At 49.2% G+C, this 19,199-nt stretch overlaps 1 protein-coding gene across 4 annotated transcripts in view; it reads left to right on the forward strand.

The window, feature by feature from the left end:
* ATRN (attractin) overlaps nt 1–19,199 on the forward strand; it is a 231,779-nt gene that overhangs the window by 120,255 nt on the left and 92,325 nt on the right. The gene's annotated exons all lie outside the window — the stretch shown is intronic.

Below are 19,199 nucleotides of genomic sequence, written 5' to 3' on the forward strand. Positions count from 1 at the left end.
ATAAATAAGTCAGCATGGATTTGTCAAGAACAAATAGTGTCAAACCAACCTGATAGTTTTCTTTGACAAGGTAACAAGCCTTGTGGATGAGGGGGAAGCAGTAGACGTGGTATATCTTGACTTTAGTAAGGCTTTTGACACTGTCTCATATGACCTTCTCATAAACAAACTAGAAAATACAACCTAGATGGAGCTACTATAAGGTGGGTGCATAACTGGTTGGAAAATCATTCCCAGACAGTAGTTATCAGTGGTTCAGAGTCATGCTGGAAGGGCATAATGAGTGGGTTCCCGCAGGGATCGGTTCTGGGTCCAGTTCTGTTCAATATCTTCATCAATGATTTAGATAATGGCATAGAGAGTACACTTATAAAGTTTGCAGACAATACCAGTCTGGGAGGGGTTGCAAGTGCTCTGGAAGATAGGATTAAAATTCAAAATGAACTGGACAAACTGGAGAAATGGCCTTACGTAAAAAGGATGAAATTCAATAAGGACAAATGCTAAATACTCCACTTAGGAAGGAACAACAAGTTGCACACATACAAAGCGGGAAATGACTGCCTAGGAAGGAGCACTGCGGAAAGGGATCTGGAGGTCATAGTGGATCACAAGCTAAATGAGAGTCAAGAGTGTAATGCTGTTGCAAAAAAAGCAAACATCATTCTGGTATGTATTAGCAGGAGTGTTGTAAGCAAGACACAAGAAGTAATTCTTCTGCTCTACTCCATGCTGATTAGGCCTCAAGGGGAGTATTGTGTCCAGTTCAGGGCGCCACGTTTCAGGAAAGATGTGGACAAATTGGAGAAAGTCCAAAGAAGAGCAACAAAAATGATTAAAGGTCTAGAAAACATGACCTATGGGGGAAGATTGAAAAAATTGGGTTTGTTTAGGCTGGAAAAGAGAAGATGGAGAGGGGACATGGTAACAGTTTTCAAGTACATAAAAGGTTGTTGCAAGGAGGAGGGAGAAAAAATTGTTCTTAAGCTCTGAGGCTAGGACAAGAAGCAATGGGCTTAAATTGCAGCAAGAGAGGTTTAGGTTGGACATTAGGAAAAACTTCCTAACTATCCAGTGGTTACGCACTGGAATAAATTGCCTAGGGAGGTGTAGAATCTCCATCACTGGGGATTTTTAAGAGCAGGTTGGACAAACACCTGTCAGGGATGGTCTAGATAATACTTAGTCCTGCCTTGAGTGCAGAGGACTGGACTAGATGACCTCTCAAGGTCCCTTCCAGTTCTATGATTCTAAGGGTATGTCTACACTACCAGATTAGTTCGATTTAAGTTAAATCGAATTTTTTAAATCGACCTTACAATGTCGAATTTGTGTGTCCACAGTAAGGACACTAATTCGACTTTGTGAGTCCACACTAATGGGGCAAGCGTCGACATTGGAAGCGGTGCACTGTGGGAAGCTATCCCACAGTTCCCGCACTCCCCGCTGCCCATTTGAATTCTGGGATTTCCCCCCAATGCATGCTGGGGGGAAAACTGTGTCGAGGGTGGTCTTGGGTAACTGTCAGAATTCAACAGTCCCTCCCGCCGGCGGGAAATCAGTTCGCGCTCTTTTTCTGGTCAGTGACAGCGCGGACGCCACAGCACTACAGTGCGACCATGGAGCCCGCTGCGATCATCGCTGCACTTATGGCCGTTGTCAACTCCTCGCACCTTATCGTCCACCTCTTCCACAGTCAGATGCTGAGAAATCGGGCGAGGAGGCAACGGCAGCGCGGTGAGGACATGAAGTCAGAGAGTGGCTCAGACCTCTCACAAAGCTCGGTACGCTGCGCCGTGGAGATCATGGTGGCAATGGGTCATGTTCATGCTATTGGACGGCGATTCTGGGCCTGGGAAACAAGCACGGACTGGTGGGACCGCATAGTGCTGCAGGTCTGGGATGAATCACAGTGGCTGCGAAACTTCAGGATGCGTAAGGGCACTTTCCTTGAACTGTGTGACTTGCTGTCCCCTGCCCTGAAGCGCAAGGACACCAGGATGCGAGCAGTCCTGACTGTGCAGAAGCGAGTGGCCATAGCCCTCTGGAAACTTGCAACGCCAGACAGCTACCGGTCAGTAGCGAACCACTTTGGCGTGGGCAAATCTACCGTGGGGGTTGCTGTGATGCAAGTTGCCAACGCAATCGTGGAGCTCCTGCTCTCAAAGGTAGTGACCCTGGGAAACGTCCAGGTCGTCATAGATGGCTTCGCCGCGATGGGATTCCCAAACTGCGGTGGGGCTATAGATGGGACTCACATCCCTATCCTGGGACCGGCCCACCAGGCCAGCCAGTATATTAACCGAAAGGGCTACTTTTCAATGGTGCTGCAAGCACTGGTGGACCACAGGGGACGCTTTACCAACATCAACATCAGGTGGCCGGGCAAGGTTCATGACGCGCGTGTGTTCAGGAACTCTGGTCTGTTTAAACGCCTGCAGGAAGGTAGTTTCTTCCCGGACCACAAAATAACTGTTGGGGATGTGCAGATGCCTACAGTGATCCTCGGGGACCCAGCCTACCCGCTAATGCCCTGGCTCATGAAGCCCTATACTGGCGCCTTGGACACTGACAAGGAGCTCTTCAACTACCGGCTGAGCAAGTGCAGAATGGTGGTGGAGTGTGCTTTCGGACGTCTGAAGGGGAGATGGAGGAGCTTACTGACTCGCTCAGATCTCAGCGAAACCAATATCCCCATTGCTATTGCAGCTTGCTGTGTGCTCCACAATCTCTGTGAGAGCAAGGAGGAGACCTTTATGGCGGGATGGGAGGTTGAGGCAAATCGCCTGGCTGCTGATTATGCTCAGCCAGACACCCGTGCAATTAGAAGAGCCCAGCGGGAAGCGGTGTGCATCCGGGAGGCTTTGAAAGCTAGGTTCCTCAGCGAGCAGGGTAACCTGTGACAGTTCTGTTTCTTTACAGAGAAGCTGAACCTGCCCCTGTTTCACTTACTGTTGGCTTTTTTCTATGCTTACATACCCCGTTCACCGCGTTTCCCCCCTTCCAACACCCGTGTAAAAATAAAGGTAATGGAGCATTTTAAATTAACAACCTTGTCTTTACTAATGACTTCGCGTTAAAGGGTTGAAACAGGGACGCAGACTGTGGTGGGTAGGGTGTGCAGTGATGTAGAGACAACTTCTAGACTCCAGGAATGATAGGCTATTGTTCCTACAGCGATCTCTGGGGGGAGGATGGTTACACGTGGGTGTGCAGGAAGGGGTGAGGGGTGCAGGCTCTGGGCTGGGGGTGGGGGCGTAGTAAGGGGTGAGGGGTGTGTGGGAAGGGGGAGAAGGTGTAGGGGGATGAGGGCTCTGGCTGGGGCTGAGGGTTTGGGGCATTGTAGAGGCTCAGGGCTGTGGTGGAAGGGCAGGGTAAGGGCAGCCTGCCTTGCCATTTGTGGATGGCAGGCGCTAGGACCCTGGGGCGGCAGACAGAGACCCACCTCCAAATATACCTTGAGCAGGGCACCTGCCGCCTATGAACAGAACATTAAAAACACCTCACAGACTGACCAGGGTGCCTAGTGACTGCACTCTGTGTGTGACCTGCTGTTGATCCTGCCCCCATGTCTGTACCCTGGTAATGGTGAATGTCCTATGCAATTACAACCCCCTCCCCCCCCTTCACACAAAGTCTTCTGCAAAGAAACATGGCGGAAACAGTAATTAACAGCAAACTACTTGTAATACTCAACAACACAATTGGGGGATGAAACTGGGATTTGGGCTTGGGTGAGCCAGAAAGGTAGGGACTTTTCAAAATGTATGGACTGAGAGCTTTTGGGTAATTGAGCTCTCTGCTGGGGTGCAGTGACAGTTTTCACGACCCCTCGCGCCCCTCCTTCTGGTTATTTTGGGTGAGGGGGGTATTGGACTTTGTGGCGGGGGAGGGCGGTTGCAGATACAGTGCAGGGGGGCTCTGTCCTCCTGCCTGCGGTCCTGCAGAACATCGACAAGGCGCCTGAGTGTGTCCGTTTGCTCCCTCATTAGTCCAAGCAGCGTTTGAGTTGCCTGCTGGTCCTCCTGACGCCATCTGTCCTCCCGTTCGCTGTGTGAGTGCTGCTGCTGAGTGAGGTTCTCCCTCCACTGGCTCTGCTGGGCCGCCTCGGCTTGGGAGCAGCCCTTAAGTTCAGCAAACATCTCGTCCCGTGTCCTTTTCTTGCGCTGCCTAATCTGCGCCAGCCTCTGTGAGGGGCATGCTGGAGCAGGTCGGGATACAGTTGCAGCTGTGTGATGGGAAAAAGGGAGTGAATTCCTTACAAAGATACATGTTTGCGAACAAGGAACATAGTCTAATCAGTGTCTGTTAACAAGACCATGCACAGCACCTATCTCATGCGAACTCACTCAGGGAAAGTTTGATTTTTCTGAATTCGCTTTCATTGCCTGGGGTATCGCACTGCAGATCAGAGAAGCGGGGCAGGACAGCAGAATCCGTGGAGCAGCCAGGCATGGTAAGCCAAAGACTTTTGGCTGCTTAAAAGTGAATGTATAGCTCGGTCCTCTTGCTGCAGGCAATCCTGAAAGCATAAACTCTGCCCCTGTTCCACCCCCTCGCGACTCTTCCCTGGGAAAGATCCCTGTATGATGCCACTCTGCAGCCTCCACCACGTGGCTGTAAAGTGACGCTTCTTGTTGTGCAAAGGAACAGTGAAGCACTACCAGTACTAATAGTACACAAATCACTCTACTTAAATGCAGGAGTCTGCGCGCGAGATCACACTGAGGAGGGTCAGTGAGGCAGACAGAGAGCGCATGCTGCATGAAAGCCAGCACAAACCAGGGGCCTTTGCTGCCATGCTCGTGAAGGCAATGGTCCCGGAGTACCAGATGAGAGCCTGGCGCAGAAAAGTGTGCTACCACAGAGCACCCAATAAGCCAGCTCTCCCCAGGAACCTCCTGCGGAGGCTTTTCGATTACCTCCAGGACAGCTTCCTGGAGATCTCCGAAGAAGATGCCTGTTCCGTCCCCCTATATATAGACCTTCTTTTCGCCTAGCTTATATTCCTGTTTTGTTAAAAAATAAATGTTAACATGTTTAAATCACGTACCGACTGATCCTTCTCCTGATTTAGGGTCCTTGGTAACGGCTGGGGAGGGTTGGTAGGGGATCTCAGTGAGGGTGTGAAGAGATCCTGGCTGTCGGGGAAATCAGCGTTGTAAGCGCTGTCGCCTGCCTCGTCCTCCTCAAACCCTTCCTCATCTTCCCCGTCCGCGAACATCGCCGAGGAACTGGCCGTCGACACTATCCCATCGTCAGAGTCCACGGACACTGGTGGGGCGGTTGTGGCAGACCCACCGAGAATGGCATGCAGTGCCTCGTAGAAGCGGCATGTCTGGGGCTGGGCTCCGGAGCGTCCGTTTGCCGCTTTGATTTTTTGGTAGCCTTGTCTCAGCTCCTTGACTTTCACGCGGCACTGCATTGCATCCCGGCTGTATCCTCTGAGTGCCATGGCTTTGGAGACCTTCTCGTAGGTCTTTGCATTCCATTTGTTGCAGCGCAGCTCCGAAAGCACAGACTCATCGCCCCACACACCGATCAGATCCAAGACTTCCCGGTCAGTCCATGCTGGGGCCCTCTTTCTATTCTGAGATTGCCTGGACTCCTCTGCTGGAGAGCTCTGCATCGTTGCCAGTGCTGCTGAGCTCGCCCCGATGTCCAACCAGGAAATGAGATTCAAACTGGCCAGACAGGAAAAGGAATTCAAATTTTCCCAGGGCATTTCCTGTGTGGCTGGTCAGAGCATCCGAGCTCGGACTGCTGTCCAGAGCGTCAACAGAGTGGTGCAGTGTGGGATAGCTCCCGGAGCTACTAAGGTCGATTTCCGTCCACACCTAGCCTAATTCGACATAGCCAAGTCGAATTTAGCGCTACTCCCCTCGTCGGGGAGGAGTACAGAATTCGAACTAAAGAGCCCTCTATGTCAAATTAAATGGCTTCCTGGTGTGGACGGGTGCACGGTTAATTCGAACTAACGCTGCTAAATTCGAATTAAAGTCCTAGTGTAGACCAGGCCTATGAAACATGGTGATGGCCTTGAGCTAGAATCAGGGGGTTCTCAAACTTCATTGCCCCATGACCCCCTTCTGATAAGAAATATTACTACATGACCCCAGGAGGGGGGAACAAAGCCCAAGCCCCTTGTAGGGGATGAGGGAAGGCCAAAGGCTTAGCTCCTCTGCCCTGGGCAGGGGAGCCAAAGCCCAAGGGCTTCAGCCCCAGGCAGGAGGCCTGTAGCCTAAGCCCCACGGCTGACGCTGAAGCCAGAGCCCCTGGGCAGTGGGGCTCGGCCTTCTGCCCTGGGTCCCAGCAAGTCTAATGCCATTTTGGGGTCCCAACCCACACTTTGAGAGCCACTGAGCCAGATTAATTGGCATTTGGAGTTGCAGGCAAAGAGGTGTTTTTGGGATGGGCCTGGAGGACCATTATTCTTGCAGCTGTTAAATAGCAACCAGAATATGTTTTGTGCCCGGCTTGTTTGTTCCCTGGAGAGGGAAGACATTTTTTTCCCTTAAAGTAATAGTGAGCACACTCTGTGAAGTATAAACCCAACTCTTGTACGCCTTTTCACTCCCATTCTCTAGCTAATACAAAGATGAAATCATAAATCGTGTGTGGAGTTTCGTTCATCACCTGAGTTCTCTGCATTGTCCTCAATGACATGTCTGTGACAGCAGATTCATACTACACCTCTACCTCGATATAATGCTGTTCTCGGGAGCCAAAAAATCTTACCGTGTTATAGGTGAAACCGCGTTATATCGAACTTGATTTGATCTGCCGGAGCCCGCAGCCCCGCCCCGCCCCACTGGAGCACTGCTTTACCGCGTTATATCCGAATTCGTGTTATATCGGGTGGCAACGGGGTAGAGGTGTACTTGACAGATTTGCCATAATGAATTCTAGGACACTGTATATCATCCCACATTATACTCCCCATTCTAATGCCAGAACCTGCCCAATATGGCCCTTTTTTAAATGACACATCTGAATTGTGTGGCTTGTTCCGCATTGCACATTCACCAACAGTAGCATATTTTCCTTAGTTCTGCGCAGATTTCTTAAATTCTCCTCTTCTTCCCCTGGGAAAATTCTGAACTTTTAAAAAAAAATTAGTTTCTCAGAGTCCAATTATTTTCTTCTTTTCCCTTAATTCTTTATATTGCACAATTTTTTCCTCATGAACTTGAGCTAGTCTAGATTTATACATGATGTTGACAAACCTAGGGTCTCTTGCTCCAACAGTTGCTCCTTCCTCTTCCTCAAAATTCTTGCATGTCAGTTCACAGAATGCTTTTGCATAAAAGATGTACAGGGAAGAATTCCTAAAGGATAATTGAAAAAGGTGGATGAGAAAATATAATTGTCCTCCAGGGTCTGCAGTGAGGAATTTAACCTTGCCTTAAAGGCTTTGTGTAATCTACCCCCTCTCATTTTCTCCTACTCACTCACTAGCATCTTTTATTTCTCCCACTCCTTTCCCTTATTGTTTCCCTTGTTTTTCCACACTCAGCTTCTTACCTTCTGTGGTGGTGTTTCCTCACCTATCTTGTGAACTATTTTGGGAAGGGACTGTTTAATAACTGCTCCTTGATCGGGATTCCTAGACATTACTGGCATTTAAAAAAAAAAAAAAGTGAAACAGCCTATCCCCTCCCTCCTCCTTGTCTTAAATCCTGCACTTTTCAAGAATATTTCCTGCCTCCGCCTCTCTAGTAATCTCTTCACTCAATGCCCGTTCCTAAATTATTGTTCATTGTTTTACCATGTATGTACCATCGAATTTAGATTGCAAGCCCTTTGGGACAAGTAGCTTGGCTTAATTTGTTAGTTCAAACTCCATGTTGCAAAGTATCTAGGAGGTATTTTTTAAGAAGGCTGCCTCCTGCAGTTTTGATCATTGCAGCAACATGTTTCATCTTTAAACCTTCTGCCAATACTTAAAATGTGCTAATTTTCTTTTGAAACGACTGTTTTCAGTTCTTAAATTATGGTGAATTCATTTAAAATGTGATAATTTCAAATTGTGGCTTGTGTGATAAGCTAGCAAAGACAGAGTAGTTCTATGTCATTTCTTTGCAACTTAAACATTTTTAGCCATTTTTCTTAATTCATATCTAATGATGTGTATTGCTCAGATTGGCCTTTTTGTTTTCTAGTTTGAATAGCATAATGAATATTCCTAGTACACAAGTTCTGTTGTACTAGCTCATTCTCCTCTTTGTCATGTTCTGCATGATCAAGTCTGTCTAGTATAAAGCTTTTTTAAAAAGCTGTAGAAATCTACAGTAGATGATACTGCTTAATTTTTTTAAAAAAATATTGCTCCTGAGGTCCTTGATTCAGATTTGCCTTGTGTTTCTGGCTCTCCTACCCCCTTCCTTGCCTTTTTAAGCTGGACTCGGAGCATATAAATGCTCTTTTGTGCTAGAGATAGCTGTGTTCTTGCCAATGCTGAAATCTGGCTTTTTTCCCCTGGTTGCTCCACCTCTCTCCAAAACCACTTCAGTTGGTTTTTTAAAGTATATTGGTGTAGGATGTCTTTTTTTCCTCCCCTACTTTTAGAAAATAATCATTTTAAATCCTTGAAGAATTAAAACTGCAAAATGTAGAGGGGCTTTTTTAAAAAAAAGTTACAGAAATCTGTTTCTGGGTTAGCTCTGTCTGAATAACTTCCATTTTATGAAAGCCACGTTGTGGAGTTCATTTAAAAACTTAGTTTGCCAAGCTTCCTTTGAAAACACAGGTAAGTTCTTGTTGAAAAATGTCTTGGTATTCTTCTCTGTTTGCCCTCTAGTTCTTCGCTGTTAGTAGATTTAGTTTGGCTTAATCATATTAAGCCTATGAGCATTGTATAAGGCATATATTGACCTTTCCACTTCAGTCTATTCTGTCTTGAATGTGCTGTATTAAGTAGTCCTTACCAGAAGCAGGACAAACACTGTACCTCTAAAAATAGCATTCTTTTTGGAATGGTCACGTGAAAGTGGTATGATGTAGCTAATGTTTTATTTTACCTGTAATCCTTGTCTTTTATGACAGTTTATAAAACTGTTGCTCTATTTGTACAGGAAAATAATCTCTTGGATTATAAAAAAAATTATACATTTTTAGAATATCACAACTAAGGAAGAAGGAAATTCAATGTAGGAACTTGCAGTGGAATTTTACTGATTATTTGAATTGAAAACAGTGTTTTCCCTCTCAGCTTACATTTGTGAAACTGAAGTACAGTATCTGACAAGCACCTAATGGAGAGAACGTGAAATCCTCTTTGATACTTGTGTAAACATCAGCAGTATTAAACTGACGTGCATTTACTTTGAACAAATTCCAGTAAATGAACGTCTCTTCAAAATTGCTAGTAGATCAAACATGTAGCTGCTAGTATAGCTAATTTGAAACTAATTTTAACAGCTTTAAGTTTTCTAATCAAGTAAGAGGCTAGCCAGGCAAGCCTATTTTGCAAATCTAGTATTTATGGTATTTTTACCACTCAAAATAAATATATAAGTTGTTTTCTTGTGTCATGATTCTTGTACTGAGGCCATTGGGAGTACACAAATTCTATAGTCTGGCTCTTTTTGCCTCTGTATATAACAAGTTAACATGGACCCTGGAGATGTAGTTTGTAACCATATCACTGACCGTCAGTTTGGTTCATTTCTCTCTCCTGTGTTGGATTGAGTTCTCTTTATTGAATGACCTGACTGTTAAGTTATTCATAGATTCCAAAGCCAGAAGGGACCATTGTGATCAATTAGTCTACCTCTTCTATAACACAAGCCATAGAATGTCCCTAAAATAATTCCTAGGGCAGATTTTTTAGAAAAACATCCAGTCTCTATTTAAAAATGGCTTGTGATGGAGACTCCACTTCTACCCATGGTAGATTTGTGCCTTTATCCTCACTGTTAAAAATGTACATCTTTTTCCTATCCTGAATTTGTGTAGCTTCAGTTTCCAACCATTAGATCATGTCACACCTGTCTCTGCTAGATTGAGGAGCCCATTATAAAATGTTTGTTCTCCATGTAGATACTGAAAGATTGTAATCTAGTCACCCGTTAACCTCCTTTTTATTAAGATAAATTGTGGTCCTTGAGTCTATCACTATAAGGTATGTATTCTAATCCTTTAATCATTCTCGTGGCTCTTCTCTGAACCCTCTCTAATTTATTAGCATCCTTATGAACCACATGTTCCAAAGAGCAAGGAAGGCACAGCGACTTTTACAACCTCTTGCATATGAAGTATTTTAAATATACCTTTGCAGAATCTCACTATATGCTCACTACATGCCATTTGCTTGAAGAACTTCACCCCGACCACATGAGGCTTCAGAAAACTTCCATGGTAGCAGTGGCCATCACAGCATTATATATCAGGGTAGAGCATCATGTTTCAATTGGACAGTTTAGGTTTTGAGGACCTGAAATATGGGGTGACCAATGGGGCGGCTTCAGTTCGCTTAAGTTGCTGAATTCTTCTCTGATTTAATTACTACCATGGAGGGGGAAAGGGGATTGGGGAGTGGAGTATAGATGAAATTGTTTCTGCTGTTGATATCTGCGTATCCCTAACCTCTGAAATGTCTTTATGTGAAGTTCAAGCTTGGGTGGTTTTTTTTTTTATTTCTCCAGCACATTTATTTCAGAAACTAAGCCCTATATAATGTATTCTATGTAGAGCTTTGACACTTCCTACTTGAAGATATTTTAAATCACCTGCATAGCATGTGTCCCACTTTCTGAGGTTCTCATAAGCCAAGCACTTTAGGTATTTAAAAGGTGCTTCCCATCATGGTATCAGAGTATTTTGTGAATCCATTTAATATATCGAATCACTTACAAACTTACTTAGTGAAATAACTGAATGTGGAGCATGAAGATGGAAATCATCCACCTTTGTGAAATTGATAGTTGGCTTATGATTAAAGGCTGAAAACTCAAGCATAGAAATTTTAACAAATGGCAAAATTGAAAATTTAGTTCACCCTATAACACATCCTAATTAAGTCCATCTTTTAATTTACAAAAAGTATTCTTTTCATTGATAATCTAGATGAGGGCAGCTTAACCATTCATATAAATGTACACATTTAAGTTACACAGCACACCAATTACTCTTGACATGAAAGCATTTTGTAAGGAGTATGTGTCAGTGGGACTGAAAGTGAAATTGGCACATTGAAACAGTTTGGGACTTGCATTCTATTTCATTATAAATGGAATTTCTTATTAGTGGATTCAATTGTACGTAGCTTTTTATGTTACCTCCAGTTTCTTATCAAATTGGGTCAAGATGGTTGTATGTTGTAAAAGATGAACATATCACTTTTCCAAATCAAATAGTAATGAAATGAAACCTTCTTTGAACATATAAGTATGGGAGTACTGTTCTTCTCTAAAAAGTGGTTATATAAAATGGCACCTCATGTAACAAATCTGCTTCCTTTTTTTATGGAGTCATAGCTACAGTAGAACCCTCAGAGTTCTTCTTCGAGTGATTGCTCCTATGCATTCCAGTTAGGTGTGCGCGCCGTGCGTGCATGGCTCTTCGGAACATTTTTACCCTAGCAACTCCGGCGGGCCGGCTGGGCGCCCCCTGGAGTGGCGCCGCTGTGGCGCTGGATATATACCCCAGCCGGCCCGTCCGCTCCTCAGTTCCTTCTTACCGCCCGTGACAGCCAGTTGGAACAGTGGAGTGCTTTCTGTCCTCCACAGCCCTAGCGTTTCGCTACTCTTGTATGTATATAGTTGTTAAGTACTTAGTTGTTAGATAGTTGAATAAGTTAGTTAGTTATAGTTTAGGATAAGGGAATAAGGGGGGTTTACCCCTCTTCTTCCACCACCGGTGCGGGCTCATGCCCAAGGCACCGGGGTTTAAGCCCTGTGCGACTTTCCAGCGGCACATGCCGGTCGGGGATCCGCACGACTCCTGCCTACGCTGCCTAGGAGAGACTCACCGTCCAGATAAGTGCCCTATCTGCACGGCTTTTAAACCTCGAACGAGAAAGGAGCGGGACAGTCGGTTGAAACAGCTCCTCATGGAGGCAACGCTTCAGCCGGCACCAACCCCGCCGGCGCCGAAGTCATCATCGGTGCGCAGCGCACCAGCGGCCCCGAGCCGCTTCGGTACCGAGGCTCCTCGACCTCCACAAGCGGCACCGGCGACCCGGCACCGTTCCCTCTCCCCATCGAGGAAACGTAAGCCGGCGAAGGTGACCTCGACGCCGCATCCTTCGGGACCAGTAGCCCAGCCATCACCGACACCGGTACCAGCGGTGGCGGTGCACAGACCGTGCACCATACCGTTGACTCCGGCGCCGCAAGGGCCGTTGAGTCCGGTACCACCCTGCTCCCCGGTGCCGACCGCGGTCGAGCTACAGCTCCTGTTCACGCCCGAGACGTTCTCGAGGGCGAGAGAGCTCATAGAGCTCACAGAGGCACCGAGCCTCCGGCCCCCGGCACCGCCGGTGCGGGCTGTTAAGTCAGCGGGTAAGCTGGCTATGATACGGCCTCCTTCCCCTGACGGTCGGGATAAATGGCGCTCCAGGTCTCGGTCTCCGTCCCGGTCCCGAAGACGGTCACAGTCGCGCCGCTCCAGGTCCCGGCACCGCTCACCATCGCGATACCGATCGCCTTCTCGACGCCGGTCGCAGTCCCGGTACCGCTCAACATCGCGGTACCAGTCGTACTCCCGGAGACGCTCCCGGTCCCGATCGCCGTCCCGTCGGCACCGCAGAAGGTCCGATTCCCGGCACCGTTCCCGGCACCGTGACTCCCGGAGCCGCTCCCGGCACCGCCGGTCGAGCTCCCGGCACCGCGGCAGTCGGTGGTCTCATTCCCCATCTCGGTACCGCGACGACCGGCACCGATCCTCGGCACCGTCCGGGGACAGATTGCCAGTTTCGACGGCGCAGTCCGTTAGCGCCTCCACACCTCCGTGGCCATCTCGTCAATCATCGGTCGCTTCGCGGGCAGGCAGCTGTGGCCATCTTCAGACTGCCCCGCAGGGACAAGTCCACGGTGCGCAGCAGTGGGGTTTTTGGGTCCCCTGGGCCCAATACGAAACTCAAGGGCTCCCTTGCCCCCTGCGGACCCCAGCCTCTGAATGGAGGGTGCTGGAGGCCACAGTCAGCAGGCCGCCCCCATCACCACCAGGTGAGGCCCAGTTACCGCCCGATCCCGCATTCACAAAGGTGGATGATCCTCGGTCTGAGACAGCTGCCCACCCCATAGAGGAACCACTGGTGGAGGTGGTGGTCCAAGGTTGGTCCTCGTCATCTTCACCAGACGAGGCGGTGGCGGGGGCGTCTACGGCAGACCCTCCACCTATTGACTTGCGGGCCCACCAGGACCTTCTTCGCTGGGTGGCGAAGGCTATCGACCTCCCTGTAGCGGAGGTCACGGAGGACGAAGACCCAGTGACAAATGTAATTGGAGCTGAGGCTCCAGTGCGGGTGGCCTTGCCATTCATCCGCACCATTCAGAAGAACGCCACTACCATCTGGCAGTCACCGGCGTCCGTTCCTCCCACCGCCCGCGGTGTTGAAAGGAAGTACTCCGTCCCCCCCACGGGGTACGAGTACTTATACACCCATCCTGCACCAGACTCGCTTGTGGTCCAGTCGGTCAACGACAGGGAGAGGCATGGTAAGCCGAAATCCAGAGAGGCGAGGCACATGGATCTGTTGGGCCGAAAGGTCTATTCGGCAGGCGGTCTCCAGCTCCGGATCGCCAACCAGATGGCCCTCCTCGCCAGATACACCTTTGACATCATGGTGTCCCTGGCGAAATTCGCAGAGCTGATCCCGATAGCCTCGCGCCAGGAGTTCAGCAAGAAGTCCTCCAGGTCCTCCATCCAGGCCGCTCTGGACTCCGCGGACTCGGGCGCTAGAACCCTGGCCTCAGGAGTAACCATGAGGCGCATCTCCTGGTTGCAGTCCTCCACATTGCCACCGGAGGTGCAGTACACTTTGCAGGACCTGCCCTTCGACACTCAGGGTCTGTTTTCTGAAAAGACGGATTCCAGAATTCAGACCCTGAAGGACGGTCGAATAGCCATTCGCACTCTGGGTATGCACACACTGGCTACCCAGTGAAGGTCATTCCGGCAACAACCCTACCGGCCATTTAATCAGCCTAGGGCGCGACCCTGTAATAGCCGGCGTCCCGGCCTGAATCGCCGTAGACCTTCAGGCAACAGGCGCAACCAGACCCAGGCGCCTTCCAAGGCCCCTCAAGGGCCCAAACAGGCCTTTTGATGGAATGCCCGAGGACGGCCCATCAGTCTCTGTACTGGATCCTTCCCGTTTATTTTACAACCGCCTTTCCCACTTTCTTCCGGCGTGGTCCCAACTAACAACGGACAGCTAGGTGCTTCGTACAATCCAGTCGGGCTACCGCCTTCAATTTGTTTCGCCCCCTCCTTCCCACCCACCTTCCCCGTCCCTCTTCAGGGACCCCTCTCACGAGCAATTCCTCTTACAAGAGGTCGAGACTCTGTTGAGCGTGGGTGCCATAGAGGAGGTGCCTCACGACATGCAGGGCAGGGGATTCTATTCCCAATATTTTCTCATCCCCAAGGCGAAAGGAGGTCTACGTCCTATACTGGACCTCTGGGAGCTCAACAGGTACCTGCTCAAGCTCAAGTTTCGCATGGTGACCTTGGGGACCATCATTCCCTCCTTGGATCCAGGAGACTGGTTTGCCGCCCTCGACATGAAGGACGCCTACTTCCATGTCGCAATTTATCCTCCCCATCGGCGCTACCTGCGTTTCGTGGTCAACAGTGCGCACTACCAGTTTGCGGTGCTACCCTTCGGCCTGTCCACCGCACCGAGGGTCTTCACCAAATGCATGGCAGTAGTTGCTGCAGCCCTCCACCGTCGTCAGATTCATGTGTACCCGTATCTCGAAACTGGCTGGTTCGCGGGACATCCCGACAGCTGGTAAAGGACCAGATGTCAGAGATACTATCCCTGTTTCGGTCCCTCGGCCTTCTCATCAATGCCAAGAAGTCCACTCTAGCTCCGTCGCAGCGGGTGGAGTTCATCGGAGCGGTCCTCGACTCCACTTTGGCCAGGGCCTGCCTCCCTCGCTCTCGGCACCAGACGATGGTCTCCATCATCCAGGACCTTCTCAATTTTCCCACGACAACGGTTCGGTCCTTCCTGGGCCACATGGCGTCCTGTACGTTCGTCACGGCGTACGCGAGGCTCCGCCTTCGCCCTTTTCAATCTTGGCTGGCGTCGGTATACCGCCCGAACCGCGACTCGATAGACATGGTAGTCACCGTCACAAAGCCGACACTCGCTTCGCTCAGCTGGTGACTGAACCCAGAAGTCGTGTGTGCAGGAGTCCCGTTCCATCCTCCTCGCCCATCCGTCACCCTGACCACGGATGCCTCGGCGTTGGGATGGGGGGCTCACCTCGGCAATCTTCACACCCAGGGTCACTGGTCGCCCCAAGAGCTCGCTCTCTATATCAACGTCCGGGAGCTGCGAGCGATTCGCCTGGCGTGTCTCACCTTCCGCGCCCGTCTGCAAGGCCGCTGCGTGGCAGTCTTCACGGACAACACGACGGCAATGTTCTACGTGAACAAGCAGGGCGGAGCCCGATCCTCCCTCCTCTGCACGGAAGCGATGCTCCTGTGGGACTTTTGCGTGACCTACTCCATTCACCTGGAAGCGTCATTTCTTCCAGGAGTGCAAAACACGCTGGCCGACCATCTCAGCAGGTCGTTCCTCTCCCACGAGTGGTCCCTCCGCCCAGATGTGGTGCACACAATTTTCCGGAGGTGGGGGTTTCCCCAGATAGACCTGTTTGCCGCCAAGGAGAACAGGAAGTGCCATCTGTTTTGTTCATACCAGGGTCGCTCCCCAGGCTCCCTGTCAGACGCGTTCCTCTGCTCCTGGACGGATCACCTCCTCTACGCCTTCCCTCCGTTCCCGCTCGTACACCGAGTGCTACTGAAGCTTCGGAGGGGCAGGGCCCACGTCATACTCGTCGCTCCGGCCTGGCCGAGGCAGCACTGGTACACCCTGCTGCTCGAGCTCTCCGTTCGGGATCCCATTCCCCTTCCGTTATGGCCGGACCTCATCATGCAGGACTTCGGCAGACTCCGCCACCCGGACCTACAGTCCCTCCATCTTACAGCTTGGTACCTGCGTGGCTGACCCACGCAGAGAGGGGCTGTTCGGCGGCAGTACAGCAAGTCCTGTTGGAGAGCAGAAAGCCTTCCACTCGCTCCACCTACCTTGCGAAATGGAAGCGTTTCGCGCTCTGGTGTGATCAATGGGGCCTCAATCCATTCGTAGTCCCTATCCCTACCATCCTGGACTACCTCTGGTACCTTAAGGAGCAAGGTCTTGCGGTCTCCTCCTTGAAGGTGCACCTGGCAGCCGTGTCCGCCTTTCGTCCATCCATGGCAGGTCGGTCCATCTTCTCCAACCCGATGGTTTCCCGCTTCCTTAAAGGCCTGGACCGCTTGTACCCGCCGGTGCGGCGTCCTACCCCGACCTGGGACTTGAATCTCGTTCTGGCCAGGCTTATGGGACCGCCCTTCAAGCCCCTGGCCACGTGCTCTCTACTCTATCTCTCCTGGAAGACAGCCTTCCTCGTCACAATTACATCAGCGAGACGAGTTTCTGAGCTCCGGGCCCTAACAGTTAGTCCACCATACACCGTCTTCCACGGAGACAAGGTGCAGCTTCGACCACACCCGGCCTTCCTCCCTAAGGTGGTGTCGGCCTTTCACCTTAATCAGGAAATCTTCCTCCCGGTCTTCTTCCCGAAGCCGCACGCCTCCCCTCGTGAGCAACAGCTTCACACCCTCGAAGTCCGCAGGGCCCTCGCTTTTTACATCGAGCGGACGAAGCCCTTCCGGCGTTCGCCACACCTGTTTGTAGCGGTTGCCAACCGCATGAAAGGCGAGCCGGTCTCCTCGCAGCGGATTTCCTCCTGGGTGATGGCATGCATCCGGACATGCTACGAGCTTGCTCGCGTGCCACCATGCCATCTCACCGCTCACTCGACAAGGGCGCAAGCCTCGTCGGCCGCCTTCCTGGCCCATGTCCCCATCCAGGACATCTGTAGAGCAGCCACCTGGTCTTCTGTCCACACCTTCGCTTCCCACTACGCGTTGGTGCAGCAATCAAGAGACGATGCAGCCTTCGGCTCCGCAGTCTTACACTCTGCCACGTCTCACTCCGACCCCACCGCCTAGGTAAGGCTTGGGAATCACCTAACTGGAATGCATAGGAGCAATCACTCGATGAAGAAAAGACGGTTACTCACCGTAGTAACTGTTGTTCTTCGAGATGTGTTGCTCCTATCCATTCCAGATCCGCCCTCCTTCCCCACTGTCGGAGTAGCCGGCAAGAAGGAACTGAGGAGCGGACGGGCCGGCTGGGGTATATATCCAGCGCCATAGCGGCGCCACTCCAGGGGGCACCCAGCCGGCCCGCTGGAGTTGCCAGGGTAAAAATGTTCCGAAGAGCCGTGCACGCGCGGCGCGCACACCTAACTGGAATGGATAGGAGCAACACATCTCGAAGAACAACAGTTACTACGGTGAGTAACCGTCTTTTGTGAATACTAGAGTTGCGACCTGACTGGTCAACCACACACCTCATTTGGAACCAGAAGTACGCAACCAGGCAGCAGCAGAGACCCCCTCCCACGCCCCCCAAAAGAGCAAGTACAGTGCTGTGTTAAACATAAACTATTACAAAATAAAGGGAAAGTTTAAAAAAAAACAGATTTGACAAGGTAAGGAAACTGCTTCTGTGCTTGTTTCATTTAAATTAAGATGGTTAAAAGCAGCATTTTTCTTCTACATAGTATAGTTTCAAAGCAGTATTAAGTCAATGTTCAGTTGAAAACTTTTGGAAGAACAACCATAACATTTTGTTCAGAGTAACGAACATTTCAGTGTTACAAACAGCCTCCATTCCCAGGTGTTTGTAACTCTGAGGTGCTACTGTACTTATTTTTCATGTCTTTTTTTTAACTGCTTTTTCTCCTGTTAACCATTCAGTGCCAGCACACTTAAGAAGGAATGAACTGGATTCTATGTATTGCTGTGCATCAACAGAATTAATTGTCGGTTAGTTTAACGAATGCACGTGTAATCCCATTGAAGGTGTTTGAGTTGCACAACTGTCACTGAATGTTTCTTTTGCTTCCAAAATGTACACTCTCTTCCTTTTGTGCAAGAAGCAAGAATTGAAATTGACTTTGAATGCACAAAGTCTGCAGAGCTGGCAGCTAGATGGCACTTGATATGGCATTCTGAAGACACAGCACACATGGAACACCATGATACCATTGTTAGTCAAATTTCAGAGTACATCTCTAATTTAAGATACTTCCAAAAAAATGGCTGCCTTATTGAATACAGCAGGTGCATCTCATGCTATACTGGATTCAGCTATTTGGGATGGAAATAGCAAAGAATCCTGTGGCACCTTATAGACTAACAGACGTTTTGCAGCATGAGCTTTCGTGGGTGAATACCCACTTCTTCGGATGCAAGCATTCTGCATGCTGCTTCTACAGAACCAGACTAACACGGCTACCCCTCTGATACTTGGGATGGAAATATTAACCAATATTTTGCAAATTGCCATAAGTTTATATTACTGGTAGAGGTTAAACCCTTAGACAATGTAAGGGACATTCATTATCATATTATCACTAACATAATATGTCTGGGGTTCTTACGACTATTCAAGCAAAATGCTTAAACATCAAATTCTTGTTTCAAAAAGAAAACCAAAAAAAGTTAAACCATTACTAAAGCAGGTTTGAGTTACATTTCCTTCCTTATGATACTTGGTTCTTTGTGCTGCTGTTCTCACCAATTCTGTTACTGTTAAACCAGGTGACCATTATTAGTATGAATTGTCACAGCCATTTCAATTAGACTTAAATTTTACATGTAATATACTGTTTAGTATGGCTTGGGAAGCATTTGTGAGAATGCGGAGCCAAGTAAAGTTATGGATGAAACTTTGTTTCAGCAAAACAAACATTGAGATGCAGTTACCCTCTGACAGGTGGTTAGCAGTAGGCTGTAGCATAAGAATGGAACATGGTGAATGTGTAATATTGGATTTATAGTTCCTTTTTCATTTTAAACTCTCTCTTTCTTTAAGGGTACATGTATCCAGTACAGAAAGCCTACTA

The sequence above is a fragment of the Mauremys reevesii genome, linkage group 5 (assembly GCF_016161935.1).
Source record: "Mauremys reevesii isolate NIE-2019 linkage group 5, ASM1616193v1, whole genome shotgun sequence".
Lineage (NCBI taxonomy): Eukaryota > Metazoa > Chordata > Testudines > Geoemydidae > Mauremys > Mauremys reevesii.